The sequence below is a fragment of the Jaculus jaculus genome, chromosome 2 (assembly GCF_020740685.1).
Source record: "Jaculus jaculus isolate mJacJac1 chromosome 2, mJacJac1.mat.Y.cur, whole genome shotgun sequence".
NCBI classification, from domain to species: Eukaryota; Metazoa; Chordata; class Mammalia; order Rodentia; family Dipodidae; genus Jaculus; species Jaculus jaculus.
In genome coordinates, this window is record NC_059103.1 from 173483732 (window position 1) to 173509035 (window position 25304).

Sequence of the window (25304 nt, forward strand, 5' to 3'; positions counted from 1 at the left end):
CAGAGTCAATGTTTTTCCACTGAGCCATTTTTCTACCCCACAAAACCCTTTCTTTTTTTAAAAAATTAATTAATTAATTTCAAAGTGTGAGAGAGGGAAAGAGGCAGACAGAGAGAGAGAAAGAGAAAGAGAGAGAGAGAGAGAGAGAGAATGGGCACCCCAGGGCCTCCAGCTACTGCAAATGAACTCCAGACACATGCGTCACCTTGTGCATCTGGCTTACCTGGGTCCTGGGGAATCGAACTGAGGTCCTTTGGCTTTGCAGGCATAAGCCATCTCTCCAGCCTCTCCCCTCCCCCCCGCAAGAAAAACAAAAGCCTTTCTACAATGCAAGCCATGAAAGGCTGCTGGCCAGCGCCTCTGACCAGAGGACCCAATCCCCCCAGCCCTTTGTAGACACACTCCTGTGCTCTGGCCTGATGATTGGTTGGGTGACGTCTGAGGTCACATGTCAACTGGGCACTAAGGATAATCAAGTGGTGAAGCTGAGCTGTCCCTGGGCTGTGTCATTTCAGCAGTGGGATGGCATGTGAGCCGGTAAGAGAAGCTGCAACCTTCCCCAGGAAACCTCGTTAAGTGTTGCGATGACACTGTTCACACCATCATCTATGTGAGGGACACACCTGGGTCATGCAAGGCATGAGTGGTCACAACTAGCAGTCACGTTGTAGGCCAGCAGAGGCTGGTCATGCAAGACAAGGATTCATCCTGTTTGACTTTTTCTCTGACCTATGGGAGTGTTTTCAGCGGCACCGTGCCCGCTCAACAATGAGAAAAAGACAGCACAGAAAGTTTGGGCCAGTCTCATAGCTAGTAACTGGTGGCACAAGCATGCCTCAGCCCTGAACCCTGGGCCTCTGTGTGTTTATCTACCCTCCCTGCTGCATCCAGAAAAACAAGGCAGATATGTATGGTTCCCGACTGTCCTAGTGAAGTCTCTGGACACTCATGCTGGGGAAGGTAGCCGCGTGTGGCGGTTCGGACTCAGACCTGCCACTTGAAATTGGTGTCTGCAGTAAGTTACTTCCCTTCTGTAAGCCTTGGTTTTTAATATTTTTATTTTTATTTATTTATTAGAGAAAGAGAGAGAGAGACAGAGACAGAGTGACAGATAGAGAATGGGCACCTCAGAGCCTCCACCCACTGCAAACAAACTCCAGACATGTGAACTATGTTGTGCATCTGGCTTACTTGTGTCCTAGGGACTTGAACCTGGGCCCTTAGGCTTTGTAGGCAAGCGCCTTAATTGCTAAGCCATCTCTCCCGCCCAGCTTTGGTTTTTTCAATCTGTTGAATGGAGCTAGCCACTCTTTCCTCATGGCCCATGGTGGAGACTTACCAGAGCCCGACATGCATTGTAGCTATGGTGAGGGGTAGCAGAGGTTTGGTGGGAATAAGCCACAAAAGACAAACAGGTTTTCACCAACAGTCTATCACAGGGGCAGAGATGACTATAAGCCAAACCACACTCTTCATCTCTGAAATGTACCAGTTACAGGAAACCAAAAGACAGCCAAACCATCGTAGAAAGAGGAAAGGAATGTTGCACCAGAGCTAGGCGAGCTTTGAGCAGAGTTCTGAACAATTCTTGGCCTACCTGCCTGGATCTCTGACTCATTGCATGGTCTGGACTCCTCACCTGACCTTCAACTTCAACTTGCTTGCTGTTTCCTCCAGGACCTCTCCCCAGCCCGGGGCTCTGACCTCATTTCTTGGGCTTGGTTAGAATCTGGTATTCTTGAAATTACATGACCTGACGTCAGTAACTTGGTGACTGAGGCTCAGTTAACAGGCTCTGGGTCTTTCCTCCCCTTGAACCTCCAGCTTTTAGGTGTTCCTGCCCTGGCTGGCCCATCTCATTTATTCTCTCTCAGTTGATTGGTTTTCAGTATCTGCTTGGTTGGAGGAGCCCAGTCTTTATCTTTAGTCCTGAAAAGGTTCTTTCTTTCTTTTCCTTTTTCTGTTTTTGGCTTTTAAAGGTAGGGTTTCACTCTAGCCCAGGCTGACCTGGAACTTACAATGTAGTCTCAGGGTGGCCTCGAACTCACGGCAATCCTCCTACCTCTGCTTCCTGAGTGCTGGGATGAAAGGCTCGCGCCACCACGCCCGGCTGGATGGGAGAATTCCTCCTATGTATCCTAGACCAGGGAGAGGACTCTCCTCCAACAGTACATCTGGAAGGGTGAAAAGTGACCTCAAAAAAGAGTAGACCAGGGCTGGAGAGATGGCTTAGCGGTTAAGCGCTTGCCTGTGAAGCCTAAGGACCCCGGTTCGAGGCTCGGTTCCCCAGGTCCCACGTTAGCCAGATGCACAAGGGGGCGCACGCGTCTGGAGTTCGTCTGCAGAGGCTGGAAGCCCTGGCGCGCCCATTCTCTCTCTCCCTCTATCTGTCTTTCTCTCTGTGTCTGTCGCTCTCAAATAAATAAAAATACTAAAAAAAAAAAAAAAAAAAAGAGTAGACCAGAAGCCAGGTGCTGAGGGGACAGATGAGGACTACCCCAGGCCCATACATCTCAAATATCCCCCATCATAGGCCTGGTCCTGTGATTTAGCCTTGGACATGTGAGACTCCAAAAAGGAACCCATGGCAGATGCCACTGCAGGCCAAGAGCTTTTCTTCCCTTTGTTTCTAACCTTTCTGTGTCTCTAACCTTTCTACCCCTGAAGGAACACAGCACAGTGAGGGAGGTGACTAGTGACATTTACTACTATACTAGGGTTGACAGATTTAGCGAATAAAAATAAGTGAAGGCCCAGATAAATGTGAATTTCAAGCAATCCATTTCTTTGTTTCTTTCTTTGGTTTTGCAAAGCAGGGTCTCACTCTAGCCCAGGCTGGCCTCAAACTCACAGCAATCCTCCTACCTCTGCCTCCAGAGTTCTGGAATTAAAGGCATGCCCCACCACACCCAGGGCAATTAATGCCGGTTAAGCCTAAGTCTGGTCCCAGGCATTATTTGGGACACGGTTCTACTAAAAGTATGTGTTGCTTTCTGGAATTCACATTTAGCTGAGCATTCTGTATTTGATTTGGCAGTCCTGCCCGGATTTCTTACCCATTGCACACTCCAAGCCTGTGTCAGGACCAAGCTGAAGGATAAATTGGATAAGGGCTGGATGTTATATCAGACTAAATAGGACTTGGGGTTACCCAGAGGGTATGTGTATGGAGACGTGCAACAACCACTCATTAATAACACCAGAGTGCTTGGAAAAGCTAAAGAAATTGTCTACTATTTCACCCAGGGAGCTGAAAAAGTGAGGGGACAGAGAGGTTTACAGCTGGAACATTCCAAGTCCATTCTGTTCAGTGAGCTAGTTACATTTAGGGGATTAATATTACATAAATATTTGTGGCTGAGCCAGATTGTGAATCAGATTGCACTTCTTATACAATTTTTCCTCTTGACAATAGCCTGGTTGAAGCAGTTTTCCCTTGTATGAGCCATTCGCATCTTTCCTGGCAATTGCTTGTTCAGGTTTGGTTGCATTGCTGAGTTCCCTCTTAGTAGTTTATAAAAGTTTCTGCATTTGTTCAAAATCCCCCCCCCCCCAAAGAGAGCTCTTCCACTGGACGATTAATGCAGACCACTAGTGAGTGGGTCTTTTCTGACAGCTCTTAGTTATGGCAGATGACACTGTGCAGGTCAAGAGCTTTTCTAATCTTTCTGTGTCTGCTTCTACCAAAGGAGAGCTCTTCACAGCGCCCTCCCCCACCCCCCAACCTTTCTCAAGCCAACAGTTCCTTTACAGATTCCTCTCCAGGGTGGAGTTTGTGGAGGAAGGTGGCTGCAAGGGCCATGTCCCACAGGCCAGGGTGCCAGAGCCTCCTTCCCACCATCCCCTGGTACAAGGGCTGCTGGGATCTCTCCCTGGACCTCTACTAGGTCATCCTCCTGGCGGACTGCTGCAGGCAGAGACTTCTGGAAATGACCCAAGGGTCAGAATCCCTCAGGCCGCAAGTGGAGTAAAGTGGATGTGCTGGATTAAGCTATGAATTGTCACTGGATAGATATTAACAGGGTGTTTTGAGCAGGGTGGGGCAAGAGCGCTGGCTGGCTGTGATGGCTTGGCCTTGGTGAAAGGAAGCCAGATGGACTTCACCAAAATCTGGTTTGAAGCTCCATTCAGGTGTTGAGCAATTAGAATGCACAGCAAGGTTACTCCTGTGGGTCTTTCTTTCTCTGTCTCTTAATCTCTCAAGTACATAAATAAAATATTTTTTTAAAGCACTTGCTTGCAAAGCTTGACAGCCTGAATTCAAATCCCCAGTACCCACTTGCAAAGCTTGACAGTCTGAATTCAAATCCCCAGTACCCACATAAGCCAGATACACAAAGCGCTATGTGTGTCTAGAGTTCATCTGCAGCAGCAAAAGGCCCTGGAATGCCCATTCTCCTTCCCTTTTCCCTCTCTCTCTCTCTCTCTCTTCCTGCTTTGCTTGCAAATAAATAAAAACATATTGGGGAAGGGAAGCCTGGAGAGATGGCTCAGAAGTTAAGCTGCTTGCCTACAGAAACCTAATGATCTGAGGTTGACTGCCCAGTACCCATGGAAAGCAAGATGCACAAAGTGGCACATGCATCTGGAGTCAATTTGCAGCAGCTGGAGGCCATGGTATGCCCTTTCTCTCTGTCTCTCTTCTATCTCTCCATGCCTACAAATATATATCTTCATTTTAAAGAAAAAGATATTCCTCTCATGGTTATATGTTCATTTCTTAGCTGAAAATTTTCTCTGAAGGAAATATATGATTAACGCTTATCAGTTTTTTTCTCCATTAAATATGATCATTCATCCTTAAGACGTAGTTCCATGAAATTAACCCACAGTTAGAAATAGCTGAAATGAGTATCTCACAGATACTATGGGAAATTTCTCTCAAGATCCTATTACTCTGATATAATTGTGTAGTTGGAACATGGATCATGAAGACTGAAATCTCAGATCTTTATCCTCAATCTATTCACGAGCTTCTGCTTCTGATTTGATAACAAATCTCATTGTATTATTGAGTTTTTCATAAGAATATCAGGACCTGACTCTTTTCCTTGCTGGTGAGATTTGGTCTCTAGGGTACCTCTGAGTAATGGGAATCGTAGAAGGTCAGCGTTACACTTTAGCTGACTGTCAATGCATATAAATTTCCATTGTAAATGGTTGCAAACTATTCAACTGATCTTCACATATAATTCCTTTGAAAAATACCTTTGTTCTTGTGGGGAAAAAGGATTTAAAAAACCCAAATATATTAAAATGCAAATTCAGAAATGATTTTAGAGAACAATAGACAGCAAAAGCGCATTTCAGATTAGCTGTCAATTGAGTTCCCCATTTGTCAATAATGTCTCAGAAGAGCCCCGGATATGCTCCGTTTCTTATTTTTATTTATAAGTTCAATTTTAAGACTGCAGTGAGACAGGCTGATTCTCCTGTTTCACTGTCTCATTTACTTACTTCTCTAGAATAAATGACATGTAGGAAGGGCTGGATTCCAGAATCCCAGGGCCCTGAAATAAAAAGGCTTTGCATGTCTTGCAAATGCCAGCTCTGTTTAGTCTCAGCGATGTCATCCTCAGCATATATAATATCCTGCATTTGTGTTCTGCTTTTGTCTCTCTGTTCAGTGGGAAGCTAGCTTCCTGGACAGCTCTGTCTAAAAAAATCAACAAATGTTTCCATCTTAATTTCTCTGCAGCACACATGTTCCTGTCTGTAGTTGCATGCATATCTGATAGAGTGATGATAAGATAAAAATCTGATTAATGTCCATCTCTGTCCATGAACTGTAATGTAGGATGCCCAAGGCACTGTGAGGAAGGAACATTAATGTCACATTCCTGGCAGGGTACTAGGTGTTTTGTTGAACTCCTTTTTCTTTTCTTTTTGGTTTTCCGAGGTAGGGTCTCACTCTAGCTCAGGCTGACCTGGAATTCACATGGTAGTCTCAGGGTGGCCTCGAACTCACGGGTGACCCTCCTACCTCTGCCTCCCGAGTGTTGGGATTAAAGGCGTGCGCCACCACGCCCGGCTTTTTGAACCCTTGTGACAGTTTCCTTATGGTAGAGGAGAAGGCTGGAAAGACTGGGAAAGTTGCAGATGAAGAATGTCAGTTTTCCCACTGCTCCCTTCCTCACACCTGACGTCAGCGTCCTGAGCTGGAGCGGGTCTTCCTGAGCTGCTGGATATTATGAAATATGTTCAGTTCTTCAAGTTGGATGGATTCAGCAAGCCTATAATAATACATGGTTTGTGCTGGCGAGATAGTTTAATTGGTAAGCTAGGTATGATGGCATGTCCCTATAATTCCAGTGCAGGAGGGGAGGAGACAGGAGGATACCTGGTTGTAGCCTAATTGGTGAGGCCCAGGCTAATGAGAGACCCTGTCTCAAAATGTGGTTGGTATTCCTGAAGAATGACACCTAAGTTTGTCCTCTGGCCAACCTCCCTTATAATATAACAATCTGATAACCAATGTGGAGCTGTCTGACATATTGAGTATGGAAATACAGATAAGATTCATGCCCCAGAGGCTGGGAGGATGCTCAGTAGTTAAAGGCACTAACTTGCAAAACCTGCCAGTCCATGTTCAATTCCCCAGCCACGCATGTAAAGCCAGACAGGCATTTATATGTAGCAGCAAGAGACCCTGGTGCACTCATGTGCACATGCAAGTGTGTGCGCATACATGCATGCGCATGTTCACACACACACACACGCACACGCACACACACACACTTCTTTAAAAGATTCATGCCCAGTGCTGGACAGAGCAGGACAGCACAAGATGTCATCACACCATTTAGAATAGCATGCAATTTTAGGTTCATGACTTCTGAAATTTTCCATTTGCTCTTTTAGGACTATGGTTGACTACAGGTAACTGAGCGAAGCCTCCGGCGAGAGGGAAGTACAGTATGACCTCGTGGATAATGTCAGCTGCAAAGGGCTAGAGATGTAGCTCAGCGGTAGCGTCTTGCTGTACACAGTTTGGTGTGGGGGGAAGGGTTTATTTCTAGATTACAGAACTAGGGGGGACGTTCCATCAATGATGGAGGAAGCTGCTTCCATACATCCAAGCAGAGAGAAAAGCTGCGTAGCTGGTACCAGCACCCACACCAAAAAGCAGCCAACACAAAGCCCGCAGGGCAAGCCAGGACCCCCTCTCTGCATACCTTCAGGCTGGAATTCCCGTCTGGATCTGCCACCAGGGTCACGCCCCCTCTAGCAGGAATCAGCCTCCTAGGGGCTGAAGCTGCAAACTTGGAAACAAAAAAACAACTAGAGATTTCCCGTTAAGATGGCAGCCCAGGAACCATGCCAAAGCAGCCTAGGGGAGAAAAAGCAAATAAAAAAGCAAAATGCACTCTTCGACTAAAAAGTGAAGGTGTATAAGAAATTATCAACCACAGCAGAGAACAGGAGAGACCCAGAGCGTCTAGAGACCACAGAAGCAGGCGGCAGTGGCTCCAGCAGCGGCAGCACCAGGTTTGTGTGGCCGCAGCCACCAGCTCAGCCTGAGCCAGAGGAAAAGCCATGTGAGGGGATTTTCCACTCACATCAGCCTTCTTGCACAGTCAAGAAATGTGAAGGGGAGCAGTTCGTGACGAAGAGGATCGGGAGGAGCAGCACCATCCACAACCTCCCCTCTCCCCCCACCAGCACAAGCGCCAGAGACCTGGGGAAGGGAGCTCACTTACACAGCGCCCGGCTATCAGAGCAGCGATCCACTGACCCAGCTAGCCTCCCTGAGCCCAAAGCGCAGCAAAGAGGTGCCCAAGCCGGTGTGCAGCATGCGTGACACCAAAGCCACCCCAAAATGTAACTGGGAAATTATACCAGGTCAGTACCTGCCAAAAAAGCCTGATATAGCGCTGGAGAGATGGCTTAGTGGTTAAACGCTTGCCTGAGAAGCCTAAGGACCCGGTTCGAGGCTCGGTTCCCCAGGTCCCACGTTAGCCAGATGCACAAGGGGGCGCACGCGTCTGGAGTTAAATCTGCCGAATGCTCAGATTTGCCATTCTTTTTTTTTTTTTTTTTTTCTTTCAAGGTAGGGTCTCACTCTAGCTCAGGCTGACCTGGAATTCACTATGGAGTCTCAGGGTGGCCTCAAACTCATGGCGATCCTCCTACCTCTGCCTCCCGAGTGCTAGAATTAAAGGCGTGCGCCACCACGCCCGGCACTGATTTGCCATTCTTTTTTTTTTTTTTTTAATTTTTTTTTTAATTTATTTGAAAGTGACAGATAGAGAAAGAGGCAGAGGCCTCCAGCCACTGCAAACAAACTCCAGACGCATGCGCCCCCTTGTGCATCTGGCTTACGTGGTACCCAGAAAATCAAACTGGGGTCTCTAGGCTTTGCAGGCATGTGCCTTAACCACTAAGCCATCTCTCCAGCCCCACTTATTTATTTCTCAAGTCATTTATTTATATCAATGTGGGCTGGTACATAGCTAACTTAAACCCTGGGTTGTAATCCAATACTATGTTATTTATAGTTTTTGCTGAAATGTTCCAGCTTGAGCCATTGGAAGTCCTCTTAGATTTACGCCTGTGTCCCCGTAACACACCACATAAGTTTAAAAATATCATGTTAGTACTTTTGGCAATGTAACATGTTCCAGGCTCATCCTGTACATCCATGTCCTGACACCAGAACCAGCCATTCCTTGGATTTATTTGCTTGTTTGGTTGGTTTTGCAAGGTAGGGTCTCACTCTAGCCCATGCTAACCTGGAATTCACTATGGAGTCTCAGGGTGGCTTCGAACTCATGGCAATCCTATCTCTGCCTCCCAAGTGCTGGGATTAAAGGCGTGTGCCACCACGCCCAGCCATTCCTTGGATTTTTATTTATTATATATTTGTTCTTGATTTTTGTTTTTCGGACAGTCTCTGCCTGTAGCCTTGGCTCTCCAGGAACTCATCATGTGGACCAGGCTGGCTCAAATTTGTGATCCACTTGCCTCAGCCTCCCAGGTGTTTGAAATTAAGCCTCATACTCAATCCCTAGCTGGTGGAGGCTGTGGAAATGGGGCTGCCCTTGAGGTCCATCTCCGCTGAGAGCTCACTGGCTAGCCTGCTCTTGCTGCTCCTGTCCTGCGGTTGATGTGTGAAGATATGGGCCACTTGCCTGCTCTGCCATGCTTTCTCCACAGAGATAAAATTTCCCCTTGAGACTGTGAGCTAAAATAAACCCTTACTTTCATGTGCTGCTTTGGGTCAAGTTATTTATTTATTTATTTATTTATTTCTGGTTTCTCTAGTAGGGTCTATCACAGAGGCTGAAATTCACTCTGTAGTCTCAGGGTGGCCTCAAACTCACAGCGATCCTCCTACCTCTGCCTCCCAAGTGCTGGGATTAAAGGCATGCGCCACCACACTCAGCTGTGGTCAAGTGTTTTGTCTCAGGAATGAGAAGGTGGTTGCTGTACATCCCAAGAGACTCAGAACCAACTTGTTTAGAAAATGGTTTCATTGTTTTTTTTTTTTTTTTTAATATATGCTTTAAGCCAGGTGTGGTGGTGCATGCCTTTAATCCCAGCACTCGGGAGGCAGAGGTAGGAGGATCGCTGTGTGTTCAAGGCCACCCTGAGACTAGATAGTGAATTCCAGATCAGCCTGGGCCAGAGCAAGACCCTACCTCGAAAAAAAAAAAAAAAGTTTTCATTTATTTGAAAGGAGCTGAGCGTGGTGGTGCACGCCTTTAATCCCAGCACTTGGGAGGCAGAGGTAGGAGGATCACTGTGAGTTTGAGGCCACCCTGAGACTACATAGTGAATTCTAGGTCAGCCTAGGCCAGAGTGAGACCCTACCTTGGGAAAAAAAAAATGTTTTCATTTATTTGAAAGGGAGCAAGAAGCAGGAGAGAGAGGGAGAGAGAGAGAAAGAGAGAGAGAATGGTGTGCCAGGGCCTCCAGCCACTGTAAATGACCTCCAGATGTATACACCCCTTTGAGCATCTGGCTTACGTGGGTCCTGGAGAGTTGAACAGGGATCCTTAGGTTTGCAGGCAAATATCTTAACCACTAAGCCATCTCTCCAGCCCCCTTATTGTTGTTTTTAATTAAGTGAAATAGAGCCCAGAGTGTAGCTTAGTTATAGAGCACTTGATGAATTAATATGTGCAAGGTCCTGGGTTCAGGCCCTAACCCCCCCCACCAAAAAAAAAAAAAATCAAATAAAGTAGTACATACCCATGATCAAGATAAATCCAAACTAAGCAAACCATGTAAAATCAAGGGAAAGTCTTCCTGCCCCAGGAAGGCAATCTACTGCCCTTCTTAGGACTCCCTAGAATCGTCGACAAACTGTTGTCAGAGAAGCATGCCAACATGTACTTCTGCCAGCAACGTAGGAGAGCATCTTGTGAATTATTTTTGTTCTATTAATTGTATTACATATTGTTACTTTTTTATTTTTGTTAATCTTGTAGGTGCAAATGGTATGTTAATGTTTAAATGTGCATGATTTAAATATGAGTGATACCATTTTTTCTGTTTCATTTAAAAAATTTTTGTTTATTTAATTTTTATTTATTTATTTGAGAGATAAAGGCAGAGAGAGAAAGAGTCAGAGAGAGAGAGAGAAGGAGAGAGAGAATGGGCGCGCCAGGGCTTCCAGCCACTGCAAACGAACTCCAGATGCATGCGCCCCCTTGTGCATCTGGCTAACGTGGGTCCTGGGGAATCGAGCCTTGAACCAGGGTCCTTAGGCTTCACAGGCAGGTGCTTAACCAGGAAGCCATGTCTCCAGCCCTCTGTTTCATTTTTTTAAAAAGACAGAGTCTTGTATGTAGGCCAGGATAGCCTCAAACTCATAATCCTCCTGTCTCCCAAGTTAAGGACCTAGAGTGTGGAAGATGGAATAGGGAAGACAGACCTTCCACAATCTCTAAGTGTATACCACCATGTCTATTGATTTGTAAGAACTGTTTGTTTTCTAAATAGTTATTTATTTATTTATTTATGAGAGAGGGAGAGAAAGAGACAGAGAGACAGAGAGAGAGAGAATGGGCATGCCGGGGCACCTAGCCACTGTAAATGAACTCCAGACCTGAGCCAGTTAGTCCATTTGGTTTTACATGGGTACTTGGAAATCAAATCTGGGTCATTAGGCTTTGCAGGGAAATGCCTTAACCACTGAACCATCTCTCTAGCCCAAGAATTGTTTTATTTATTTGAGTCAGAGGGAGGGAGAGAGAGAGAATTGGTGTGTCAGGGTCTGTAGCCACTGCAAATGAACTCCAGATACATGTGCCATCATATGCATCTGGCTTACATGAAATCAGGAGAATTGAACCTGGGTCCTTAGGCTTCACAGGCAAGCACCTTAACTGCAAAGCCATCTCTCTAGCCCAAAGAATTGTTTTTATATTAAGAAAAAACAGCCAGACATGGTGGCTCATGCCTATAATCCCAGCACTTACAGAGGCTGAAGTAGGATTATCGATGTGAGTTAGAGGCCAAACTAGGCCACAGAGCTACGAGTTCCAGGTCAATGTGGGCTAGAGTGAGATCCTGCCTCAAAAAAAGATGCACCTGGTGCTAGAGAGATTGCTCAGTAGCTAAAGAGCTTGCTTGCAAAGCCTAATGATGACCTGGGTTCAATTCCCCAGGACGCTCTGGTACGCCCATTCTCTCTGTCTTTCTCTGCTTGTAAATAAATAAATAATATTTTAAAAGAAGACCTATCTGTGTCCTTTGTATCCTTCATATTTGTGTGTGTGTGTGTGTGTGTGTGTGTGTGTGTGTGTGCGTGCATGCATGTGCATTTTCTGTGCTGGAGATAGAATCCTGCCCATGCTAAGCAAATGTTCTACCACTGAATTGAATCACAGTCCCAGCTCCAGAATTTTTTTTGTTGTTGTTGTTTTGTTTCCAAGGTAGGGTTTCAAGGTAGCCCAGGCTGACCTGGGAGTCACTGTGTAGTCTCAGAGTGGCCTTGAACTCATGGCAATCCTCCTACTTCTGCCTCCCGAGTGTTAGAATTAAAGGCGTACACCACCACGCCTGGCTCAGAATATGTATTTTTAAAAAGTTTCCCAGGTGACTCCAATGACTCAAATGACCCAATTGGAGACCCACTACCAAGGAAGTTTATATGAATCAGGTTTCATAGGCTCCATATGTGAGCCATCTCCAGTTACAGGTAAAGACAACGACCTGTCAGGTGTATTCTAAGGTTAACAACAACTGTCTAAAATCAGCATATTCAATTGTTTAACTTGAATGAAACTCACTTTAAAAGGGGCAAAACAGGCAGATCTGCAGCACACTGATCCATTACTATACAGTGACAGATCTTGTTAACCCCTGTCAACCCTGGGCTTAGAGATAGTACAGGCTCGGATGTCTCAGCATACTGCCCCTGGACTTTTTGACCTTGTTTGTCAAGCAGAATGAAGGTTCTGATCATCATGGCTGGAGAGGTGGCTTAGTTAAGACACTTGCCTGCAAAGCCAAAGGACCCAGGTTTGATTCCCCGGGACCCACATAAGCCGGACGCACAAGGTGGTGCATGTGTCTGGAGTTCATTTGCAGTGGCTGAAGGCCCTGGCATGCCCATTCTCTCTTTCTCCCTGCTTCACTCTCCCTTTCAAATGAAGAAAATAAAAATACAAAGATTAAAATAACAACAACAACAACAACAACAACAAAGCCAGATGCATAAAGTGTGTCTGGAGTTTGAAAAAAAATTCAGTCCTGATCCTGTAGCAAGCACCAAATCTTTTTTTTAAAAAAATATTTATTTATTTGAGAGTGACAGAGAGAGAAAGAGGCAGATAGAGAGTGAGAGAGAATGGGCACACCAGGGCTTCCAGCCTCTGCAAACGAACTCCAGACGCATGCGCCCCCTTGTGCATCTGGCTAACGTGGGTCCTGGGGAACCGAGCCTCGAACCGGGGTCCTTAGGCTTCATAGGCAAGCACTTAACCGCTAAGCCGTCTCTCCAGCCCAAGTACCACATCTTGAGGGTAGATGGAGGAATACCTGTGTTCCTCTATTCCATCTTTCACAGGTCCAGAGGCCCTAGGGAAAGGAAACATAGAGGTGGGATGGAGTGGGGACTGGACGGGAACGGGGCTGTGTTTGCAGGGGGGAAGCTCTTCCTCCAAAGAAAGGAGCTGAGCCTGGATGCTAGGGGGTCGCAATGCGGGCCTATGTACTTGGTGAGGAAACCCAAGAAGGGCAAGCTGGCGGGAGAGGAGCAACTTCAGATGCTTGGCCCCTTGATGGTCTCCAGAATGGGTGAGAGAGCAAGGTGAAGTTGTTCCACCGTGCTGCGCCTGTCTAGGATCTTGCAAGGTGGGATCACCTTCACCATGCCCACTCGTTAGAATGGCTACAGTTCTGTGCTGTATAAAAGGTAGCAGGAGAGCTTATATAGAACTATGGCCACAGTGCATCTCTTCGGCTTAACTGCTTGCCCATCTGTCCTGCACCTTCCTCCCATAGCAGCTGTGTCCAGGAGGCTTGTGTTGGGGTCATACTTTGAGATTGGCTGCATCCTGACCACGTAGGGCACTTTGCACTAAGAGAGTGATTCTCGGGGTGTCATCCCTGAGCCAGCAGTGTTAGAATCAACGGAGAAATGGTTAGGAATACACATTTTTGGACCATAGAGGAATTCAGAAACTTTTATGAAAAAAAATATTTTTATTTATTTATTTAAAAGAAAGAGACAGCCGGGTGTGGTGGCGCACGCCTATAATCCCAGCACTCGGGAGGCAGAGGTAGGAGGATCACCGAGAGTTCGAGGCCACCCTGAGACTACATAGTGAATTCCAGGTCAGTCTGAACCAAAGTGAGACCCTACCTCCAAAAACAAAACAAAACAAAACAAAACAGAAAAACAAATAAAAGAAAGACGATAAGAAAGGGGTAGACAGAATGAGTATGGAAACACTCCAGGGCCTTCTGCCGCTGCAAGCAAACTCCAAATGCATGTGTCACTTTTTTTTTTTTTAATTTATTTATTTGAGAGCGACAGACACAGAGAGAAAGACAGATAGAGGGAGAGAGAGAGAATGGGCACGCCAGGGCTTCCAGCCTCTGCAAACGAACTCCAGATGCGTGCGCCCCCTTGTGCATCTGGCTAACGTGGGACCTGGGGAACCGAGCCTCGAACCGGGGTCCTTAGGCTTCACAGGCAAGCGCTTAACCGCTAAGCCATCTCTCCAGCCCGCATGTGTCACTTTTTGCTTCTGGTATTACGTGAGTGCTGAGGAATCATACTCAGGCCATCAGACTTTGCAAGCAAGCGCCGTTAACCATTGAGCCGCCTCTCCAACACCATGTATTTTATTTGTTAGTTTGGTTTTTCAAGGTAGGCTGACCTGAAATTCGCTATGTAGTCTCAGGCTGGCCTCAAACTCATTGTGGTCCTCCTACCTCTGCCTCCCAAGTGCTATTATTAAAGGTGTGCACTGGTAGCCCGGGAAGAAACTTTTTTTTTTTTTTTTTTTTTAAGGGAAAGGCAAGCTTATATATTCAATTCCAAAGCAGCAGACTGTGACGATCAACTCTGAGAACAACTGCTCTGTGGGGGAGCCACTGATTCTTGTTCCAACATCTAAATTCAGCAGAATGAAGTCAGTAAGTGAAGCAAAGGCAAGTTGTGATATTCATGTGTGAAAAATATCCGTATAAACACCACTGCCATGTACCATGAATGTATATGCCAATAAGGAAAAGAGTTACTCCTTTTTTTTTAAATGGAGGCAGGTGCATGGGGGTGGTGCACACCTTTAATCTCAGCACTTGGGAGGCAGAGGTAGGAGGATCATCATGAGTTCTGGCCACTCTGAGACTATATAGTGAATTCCAAGTCAGCCTGGGCTAGAGTTAGACCCTACCTCAAAAAACTAACCAAACAAACAAATAAAATAAATGGAGGCAGGGCTGGAGAGATAGTTCAAAATGCTTATTTTACAGACATGATCGCCAGAACCTGCATAAGATAGCCATGGACTTGTGATCACAGCAGCTGGGGAGGTGGAGACGGGTGGATCCCTGGGGATCACTAGCCTAGCAGGTGAGCTTCAAGACATGGAGAGAACTTGTCTCAAAAAAGGTGGGTGGTGGGCAGGAGAGATGCCTTAGCTGTTAAGGCACTTGCCTGAAAAGCCAAAGGGGCCCAGTTTGATTCCCTGAGACCCATGTAAGCCAGATGGTACAAGGTAGCACATTTGTCTGAAGTTTGCTTGCAATGGCAGGAGGCCCTGGCGTGCCCATTCTCTCCCTCCCTCCCCCCCCTCTCTCTCTCTCAAATAAGTAAATAAAAATAAAAAAAGAGATCATGGCTGGAGGGACTCCTTAGTGGTTAAGGTGTTTGCCTGCAAAGCCAAAGGACCCAGGTTCGATTCCTCAGGACCCATGTTAGCCAGATGCACAAGGGGGCACAAGCATCTGGAGTTTGTTTGCAGTGGCTGGAGGCCCGGGTGCGCCCATTCTCAATCTCTCTGTCTTTCTCTCCTTCTTTCTATGTTAAATAAATAAATAATAAAAAGATATGGTTTCATTAAAAAAAAAAAAAAAGATGGGTTGTACCTGTGATTGTCTTTTGGCCTCCATACACACCTTCCCACTCTTGTACCCACTGACACACAAACTTGAATGCATGCGTGCACACAGACGTAAAATGAAGGCAAGGCCCAGGGCAATCAGGATATTCCCTTGGAGAACAGGAATATAGACACCCAGCTGCCATCTTGTCCTGGAAACTTCTGAGTGTGTTTGTTGGGGGAATAAAATGTTCCCACCAGAGCGCTGTCTGCAATTCCCAGACTGGTTTCTGAACAAGGATTCATGTAGGAGGTGTCAGGGAGGCCCAGGGCACAGCCTGTACAGACAAGGAAAGAAAGTGCAATATTTAAAGAGCTGTGGTAGTAGCCAGAGAGATGATGGCTCAGCAGTTAAGGTGCTTGCCTGCAAAGCCTAGTGACCTGGGTTTGATTCTCTGGTAACCATGTAAAGCCAGATACACAAGGTGGTGCACGCATCTGGATTTCATGTGCAGTGGCTGGAGGCTCTAGCTTGCCCATTCTCTCTCTCTCTCTCTTTCTCTCTCTCTCTGTTTCTCTCTGCTTACAAATGAGTGAAATAAAGAGTTGCCGTTAAGGGCAGGGGTGAGATACCGAGCTGTTAGCACCTCTCCTTCCCACGCAAGCATAGGGAGGACACTGTGTCTTTTCTCATTTAGAGTTGAGCCAAGGGCATTCTAGTAACCCTACAATTCTGCCCAAGCCCCAAAACCATTCCTCTTGGCAAAATTATAGAACAAGATTTTTAAAAAAAATCTCCATAGGTTTCCCATGACTTGAAATTAATTTGGGGACTAGATCATTATTTCATTTGCCCCTGTCAGCAAGTGACTTAATGAGTCCCATCTTGTGATTTATTGCCAAGTCACATCTTTTGTCAATGTTTCTGTATCAAATACTTAAGGCCTCATCTGACTTTGGGTCATTGGAAGGGATTACGTTTTCTCTAAATGTCTATCGAATGCATTCTCTAGGGACTGGGTCCCTTGGCATTCTGGGATGCTGGCAGCTTATCACCACAACTCAACAGAACTTGGCATTGACCTGAAAAGATACAGCAGCACTATAGATTTTCAGAATCAGTTTCTAATTAAATTTCTTCCTTTGCTAAACATCAAATTCAAAAGCTCTGTTACAGTCAGGTTTGCATTACTGGTAGAAATCACCCAACCAAGAGCAGCTTGTGGGAAAAAGAGGTTTATTTTGGCTTACAGTCTCAAGGGGAAGCTCCATGATGGCAGGGGAAAATGATGGCATGAGCAGAGGGTGGACATCAACCCCTGGCCAACATCAAGTGGACAATAGAAACAGGAGAGTGTGCCAACCACTGGCATGGGGAAACTGGCTGTAACACCCATAAGCCCGCCCCCAACAATACACTGCCTCCAGGAGGCTTTAATTTCCAATTGCCATCAGCTGGGGAACCTAGCATTCAGAACACCTAAGTTTATGGGGGACACCTAAATCAAACCACCACAAGCTCCAAGTACCAAAATGAATTTTTAAAAATTGTTTTTTTTTAAAGAAAGAACCTAGCTTATTCTAAACCTGGTATCAGGAGACAATGGGGGAACTACATGAGCCATGTTGAGAAGGCTTTGTCCCCATTAGGGAAGGATGGGTGAAACCCTAAACCTTCCAGCAAGGGGCGACAGAGGCTACCCCGGCAGTGGGCAAGCTGGACTCTCCAGCTACAGTCTGCCCATCACGTGGTCCCAGCAGGAAAACAGAGCAATCCTTCTGCAAGTCCAAACCTGGTTTCTGTTTACTTCCTGCTCTAGGCCAAGAGAGGCTAATTCTAAGAGCAGGATGCTGGCATTTATGCTGGCAGAAGCTGGGCTTTCTAAATCTTAGCTTTCCCAGAATGATCTCACTTATATTACAGAGCAGAGTACAAACTGAGAGCTCTTGAGAGAATTCACATATATTAAATTCATTTTAAAAAATTTGGAGAAAAAAAAAAGGCCGGGTGTGGTGGCACATGCCTTTAATCCCAGCACTTTGGAGGCAGAGGTAGGAGGATTGCTGCGAGTTCGAGGCCACCCTGAGACTACACAGTGAATTCCAGGTCAGCCTGGGCCAGAGTGAGATATTACCTTGAAAACTCAAAAAAAAAAAAAAAAAAATTCACGTATTTTTAAGGACAGCATTGTATTTATGTATAATTAACAAGCTATTTTAGATTCTGTGCCATACTTTTCTTTCTGGTCTTTTCTTGTAGTGCTGGGGCACAAATCAAGGGGTCTCGTAGATGTGGGGCAAGTGTTCTTCCCGTTGAGCTACACCCCCAGAATTCTGCCATACATTTCTTCTTTTCTGTTCTGAAGGTCAAAACAGGCCACCTGCATGCAGAAGTGGTGACTTAATCATGAGATCATAAACCCTGTGAAACTGCATGTGTATTCCCTCTAGAGTCTAGGGGACACGGCTTTCATTGCTGGGTCAAAGATGGCCCGAGGGGCTAAAGAACCTTGGCCAACTGCTCAACTCTAAAGGCCATGGCAATAATTAATTTCTGTTGCCTGTGCATTGATATTCCGAAGGCTCGTGATGAAAATTGTTCTTGCTAATTTTTCTCTGTCCATGCTGCACAACATATGGTATATACATCAAAAACCAAACTTCAGAGGCCATAGTTTTGTGCAACATGGAAAACAACCCACCTTTTAATATGGAAAGCATGCTCATATCCCCATGTATTCTAAAAGCAGCTGTTAACATTTGTCCTTGAAAGTTTTAAGCCTGTTCTTTTCTTCTTGCTATGAGGAAGGGTCTTATACAGCCCAAGTGCCATGGCCTGGCACCCTCTTTCCTTAGCCTCTTGAGTGCTAGGATTATAGGTATGCCCTAGCATACCTGGCTCAGAGAGAATTTAGTTGAATTCCCTTTTCTAAAAGTAACTTTAATGATAACTTCAACCCATAGTTTAAAGCTTATACATATATGTATCCTTGAAAAATATGTGGCAGTATCTATTTGTGGTGGCTTGTATATAAATGTATGACCCTCATAGCCTGAGGTAATCTTTTTCTGTTGTTTTCAGAGGTAGGGTCTCATTCTAGCCCAAGCTGACCTGGAATTCACTATGCAGCCTGAGGGTGGCCTTGAACTCACCGGGATCCCCCTACCTCTTCCTCCCAAGTGCTGGGATTAAAGGTGCATGCCACCACGCCCGGCCTGTGGTATTTTTGATTAAGATTAAGCTTCCTACTTGTGTCCAGCAGGCAAAGCCCTGTTGGGGGAGATGTGTCTCTGGGGGACAGACCTTGAGCCCTAAAAACTGTGTAGACAGCCAGCTTGAGCCCTGGTTGTTGGTGCTCTCTGGTGGTGGCACTTGTCTGCGTGATGAAGTGAGCCAGCTTGTTCCTAATGGATGAAGCTTCCCTGGAATCTGTGAGCTGAAATAAACGCTTTCCTCCCCTAAGTTGCTTCTGGTCAGGTGTTTGTCCCAGCGTGGGCTGGAAATATGGCTTAGTGGCTAAGCGCTTGCCTGTGACGCCTAAGGACCCCGGTTCGAGGCTTGATTTCCCAGGACCCATGTTAGCCAGATGCACGAGGGGGTGCACGTGTCTGGAGCTCATTTGCAGCGGCTGGAGGCCCTAGCATGCCCATTCTCTCCACTTCTTTCTCCCTGTCTGTCGCTCTCAAATAAATAAATAACTAAATAAACAACAACAACAGAAAAGGTAACTGCATGTTGAATGGATTACTCTGTCATCTGCTTTCTTTGTCCTTCAGATAATTCTGAAATCTAGTCACATGAATATATAAACATCTAGTTCATGGGAAGGAGTTCACAAAGCCCCACACCTCCCAAACGAGTTATTGACAGATAGCTAATGGCTGCCACACTCCAGTAAATAATTCCCTACCTATACCATGTAAGCAATCCTAATTAAATCAGTAGCTCACACAAAAAAAGACATAAAAGTGGGAAGTGGGCCAGTTGGGAGGAAGAAGGGGCTTTGGGGGGGGGGATAAGAGAGGGTAAAGTTATTAAAACACATTGCTTACATGTATGAATTTGTCAAAAGTACATAAAAATAAATTAATCACTTACTTTTATTTGTTTTATTATTTTTTGGTTTTTGGAGGTAGGGTCTCACTCTGGACCAGGTTGACCTGGAATTCACTATGTAGTCTCAGGGTGGTCTCAAACTCACAGAAATCCTCCTTACTCAGCTTCTCAAGTGTTGTGATTAAAGGCATGTGCCACCATGCCAGGTCTAGAGCTAGATTTTTAATGAGAGCTTACCATAAAAATTAAAAATAGAGCCGGGCACACTTCTTTAATTCCAGCACTTGCGAGGCAGAGCTAGGAGGATTGCTGTGAGTTGGAGACCCTGAGACAACATAGTGAATTCCAGGTCAGCCTGGGCTAAAGGGAGACCCTGCCTTGAAAAAAAAAAAAAATCTAGTCCTAATTAAAAGTCTGAATCTAGGGGATGTAACTCAGTGGTGAAGTACTTACTTTGCAGGTGGGAGATTCTGGGCTTCATTCTCAGAACTGAAAAGCAAATAAAGCCGGGCATGGTGGCGCACACTTTTAATCCCAGCACTTGGGAGGCAGAGGTAGGGGGATTGCCATGAGTTCGAGAACACCCTGAGAATACATAGTGAATTCCAGGTCAGCCTGAGCTAGAGTGAAACCCTACCTCAAAAAACCAAAAAAAGTAAATAAAATAAAAGAAACTCTAGTTCATTCCTTTGCACTTGCTGTTTTGTATTTTATCATTTAAGCATTTTGCATTTATTCATCATTAATAGAGGTCTTGATTTTATAAACAATGTAGCAACCTACCTCCTTGCACAATCTCCTTGTGATAGCATCTTTCTGGAGGGAAACCCAAAAGGCAAACAAAGGTATGTGCAGTCCAGGTCAGCCTGAGCTGACCTGTCTCAAAAAAAAAAAAAAAAAAGTGGAGCTGGAGAGACAGCTTAGTGGTTAAGACATTTCCCTGCAAAGCCAAAGGACCCAGGTTTGATTCCCCAGGACCCACGTAAGCCAGCTGCACAAGGTGGTGCATGTGCCTGGAGTTCAATTGCAATGGCTGGAGGCCCTGACGTGCCCATTCTCTCTCTCTCATTCTCTTTCTCTCTCTCTCAAATAAATAAAACATTTTTTAAAAAGCAGGGTGGGGGAGCCGGGCGTGGTGGTGCATGCCTTTAATCCCAGCACTCGGGAGGCAGAGGTAGGAGGATCACCGTGAGTTCGAGGCCACCCTGAGACTCCATAGTGAATTCCAGGTCAGCCTGAGCTAGAGTGAGACCCTACCTCGAAAGACCAAAAAAAAAAAAAAAAAAAGCAGGGTGGGGGGCTTCCAGTTAGGTTGGCAGTACAGTAGCCACACCAAAGCTGCCTAGGGGGAAAAAAGACAGGAAAAACAGTACAATACACTCTTCTACCAAAAAGTGAAGGTATGTACGGAATTATTAACTCCATCAGAGAAACAGGAGAAACTCCACAATCAGCCAGAATCAGCCCCAGCCACAGCTCTTCCATCCTAACTGCTTCCCCAGCCCTGCCTGAACCTGCAGGAGCATGGTGAAGGGACTGTCCGCTCATAACAGCTTCACAAAGTCCAAAAACCTAAAGGAGAAGACAATAGGGACCAGCTCCAGAGCGGAACAAGTTCAGGCATTCTTCACAGCCTCCCTCCCCAGCGGCCAGCACCAGGAAACACTGGAGATCTGGGAGTGTTCTGCCCAGTTCTCAGCGCCCAGTGACCACCAAGGAGAACCAAACACACATGCAAAGGCAAAGAGCTTTATTTGGGGCTTAAGCTCGGACTCTTGACTTCACCAGCACAGTGGATCTTACACAGACCTGAGAAGCGGGAGGGCGGGTTTTTATAGGGATTTGAACAAAGAAGTAGGGGGCGGTTACATGATTGGTTGGTTTAAACAGTAACTGTACTTGTATTCTTTTGATTGGCTGGGGCAGAGAGGGAGCAGGGACAAGTCTTGGGCATGCCTGGAGTGTTTAGGGGCTGACTCAGGTCCTCCGCCTAAGTGGGAATTTGAAACTTAGGCCAAGCCGGGTCACTTCCTTACTGAAGCCTGTCATGGTTCCAGTCTGGTTTCAGGGTCTTTCAGGAGCTTCAAGGGATCTCAGCCATGCAGCAGCCAGCAGCCAGCCCAGCCAATCCACTGACCCAACCCGCCTAGCCGAGCCCGCAGAGCAACAAAGATTGAACCAGGACAGCACTCAGCAGAGGTAAGACCAGAAGCCATCCCAAAAAGTAACAGGGCCTCTAACACTGGGACAACATCTGCCCGGAAGCCAGGAACATAGGCGTGCACTGGAAGTGCTAACTGCACTGTACATGTTAGGGCAGGTTATGTGTTACTTATTTGACAGAGAAAGAGGGGGGTAGAGAGAGAGAGAGAGAAAGATCATGGACACAGCAGGGCCTCCAGCCACTGCAAATGAACTCCAGATGCATGTACCACCATGTGTATCTGGCTTATGTGGGACCTGGAGAATCGAACCTAGGTCCTTAGGCTTCACAGGCACACGCCTTAACCTCTAAGCCATCTCTCCAGCCCATCTTTGCTATTCTTAAATAAGCTGTGTTTTGGGGTTCACTTTTGTGGCTTTTGATATTTCCTGATTTATAGTGCCTTTTAGCCTTTTTTCTTCTGTTCTTCTTAGGGTAGGGTCTCACTGGGATTCAGGCTGACCTGGAACCCATTACAGATGAGGAATCTCAGCCTCCCAGTTGACAGGATTAAGGATATGAGCTAAAGGACCCAGGTTCAATTCCCAAGGACCCACGTAAGCCAGATGTACAATGTGGCACATGCATCTGGAGTTTGTTTGCAGTAGCTCAGAGCCCTGGTGTGCCCATTCTCTCTCTCTCTTTGACTCTTTCTCTCTCTCTCTGAAATACTTAAATAAAAATAAAATATTAGAAAATTTTAAAAAACAAATTAGGGGCTGGAAAAATTGCTCAGTGGTTAAGGCACTTGCCTGCAATGCCTAATAGCCCAGGTTCAGTTCCCCAGAACCCATGTAAAGCCAGATGCACAAAGTAGTGCATGTATCTGGAGCTCATTTACAGTGGTTAGAGGTCATGGTACACCAATTCTCTCCCTCTCCCCCTCTCTCTCTCTTCCCTTTCTCCTTGTAAATTAATACATAAATATGTTTTTTTAAAAGAAATAAGTTAGAAAGGTCACAAATAAACAACTTAATGCTTCACCTTAACGCCTTAGAAAAAGAAGAACAAGGCAAACCACAAGTCAGTAGACAGAAAGAAATAATAAAGACCAGGGCATAAATTAATGAAATAAAACCAAAAATAATGATACAAAGAATCAATGAAATGAAGATCTGGTTCTTTGAAAGGATAATAAGATTGATAGACCTTTAGCAAATCTGACCAAAAGAAAGGGAGAAGAAACACAAATTAATACAACTAGAAAACATACAATTAGAGGGCTGCAGAGATGGCTTAGCAGTTAAGGTACTTGCCTGCAAAGTCAAAGGACTCAGGTTTGATTTCCAGGACCCATGTAAGCCAGGTGTACAAGGTGGCACATGCATCTGGAGTTTGTTTACAGTGGCTAGAGGCCCTGGAACACCCATTCTCTCTCTCTCATTCTATCTGCCTCTTTCCCTCTCTGTCAAAGTAAATATATATGAAGCAATCCTACAATTCATTTGGAAGCACAAAAAACCCCCGAGTAGGTAGCCTGGTGGAAGACAAAGGGGGTGTATTGGTTCAGAGGTTCTGAAGTATAGCAACGTAATCTGGTGGAGTTGCTGCAGCTCCCTGGCTTAGAAGAGGACAGAGCTTCCAGAAAGAGATAGGCCTTTAAGACCCTGGTGTTCAAAGCTTACAGGTGTTTTTTCATTGCTCAGTCCTATGTGCTGGTGAAGAAGTGGAGTGAAGCCCTGGTTCTGTACGACAGAGTTCTGAAATATGCCAGTGAGGTCAGCTCCGATGCAGAAGTCTTCAAGAATAGTCCAAAGGACTTGCCTGACATGCAGGAGCTGATCACCCAGGTGCAGTCAGAGAAGTGCTCACTGCAAGGTGCTGCCATTCTGGATGCAAATGACTCCCATCAAACAGAGACTTCCTCCCAAGTCAAGGACAACAAGCCTCTGGTTGAACTGTTTGAGACCTTCTGCCTGGACCCTTCCCTTGTCACCAAGCAAGCCAGCCTTGTACACTTCCCACCAGGATTCCAGCCCATCCCTTGCAAGCCTTTGTTCTTTGATCTGGCCCTCAACCATGTGGCCTTCCCACCCCTGGAGGACAAGTTGGAGCAGAAGACCAAGAGTGGCCTCACGGGCTACATCAAGGGCATCTTTGGATTCAGGAGCTAACCGGGCTCTTCTGGGAGTAGGGGAGATTCTGACTCTTACCCTGTATTGTGAGACAGGCTCAGCAAGTTCCATGACATTAAATCCAGGTCTGCATTGGCCCAGGGTAGAGCTCAACACCTCAGCCTTGTGTCCTTAAAAAAAAACAAAAAAAAAACAAAACAAAAATAAAAACGAGTAGCCAAAACAATTCTGAGCAACAAAGATAAAGCTGGCGGCATCACCATACCTGATTTTCAGATGTATTATGGAACCACAGTAATAAAAACAGCACAGAGCTGGGCGTGGTGGCACACACCTTGAATCCCAGCACTCGGGAGGCAGAGGTAGGAGGATCGCCAAGAGTTCGAAGCCACCCTGATAATACATAGTGAATTCCAGGTCAGCCTGAGCTAGAGTGAGACCCTACCTTAGGAACCCCCCCCCAAAAAGCACAGTACCAGTACAAACACAGAACCACAGGTCAATGGAACAGAATAGAGGACCCAGTTATAAATCCAGGCAACTACGGCCATCTGATTTTTGACAGAAATGCCAAAAAATATTCATTGAAGGAAAGACAACTTCCTTAACAAATGCTGCTGTGAAAACTGGGTATCTATATGTAGAAGCATGAAAAGAGATCCTTATCTCTTACCGTGCACAATAATCACGGCCAAATGGATCAAAGACCTTACTATAAAACCTGAAACTCTTGAAACTCCTAGAGGAAAAAGTCCTGGAAACACTTCAACATATTGTCATAGGCAATGACTTTCTGAATATAACCCCAGTTGCTCAGGAAATAAAACCACTAACCAACCACTGGGACCTCATGAAATGACACAGCTTTTGTACAGCAAAGGACACTGAATAGAGCAAAGAGACAACCTACAGAATGGGAGAAAAACTTTGCCAGCTATAATCTGACAGAGGATTAATATCCAGGATATACAAAGAACTCAAAAAAACTAAATAAAAAAATGGAACAACCCGGGCTGGAGGGATGGCTTAGCATGTACGAGGCCCCATGTTTCAGGTGGTTATAAAATTCTATTTGATGTTCTATAACACAGTACTTTCTTGAGACAATGTCTTGGTTTGCAGCCTAGACTAATCTCAATTTGGACATGCTCCTTCCTCCCAGTGCTGGGATTATAGACATGCCCCAAAGTGCCTGGCACACTTTATTGCAACTCTGCAGATATGTATGCTATCAGCGGATAATTTGCTCTGCTGACTTATTTTAACTTAAATGCAAGTCCCTATTTTAAAAGCTTCAAATTCAAACTTGTGAATGATACTATTGTGTATTCACTGTAACATTTGAACACTTAAATATCTGTCTTCCACACCCAAACATGAAAAGTAAAGAATCACTAGCCTGGTATAAAACTTTGCAGTCAAACAATGAGGCACTATCAAGATGCTAGCTTTGTTCCTCATAGATA

At 45.6% G+C, this 25304-nt stretch overlaps 1 pseudogene; it reads left to right on the forward strand.

The window, feature by feature from the left end:
* The window catches only part of LOC101603226, an 83600-nt pseudogene extending 59714 nt beyond the window's left edge, over positions 1-23886 (forward strand).
* The last annotated feature ends 1418 nt before the right edge of the window (positions 23887-25304 follow it).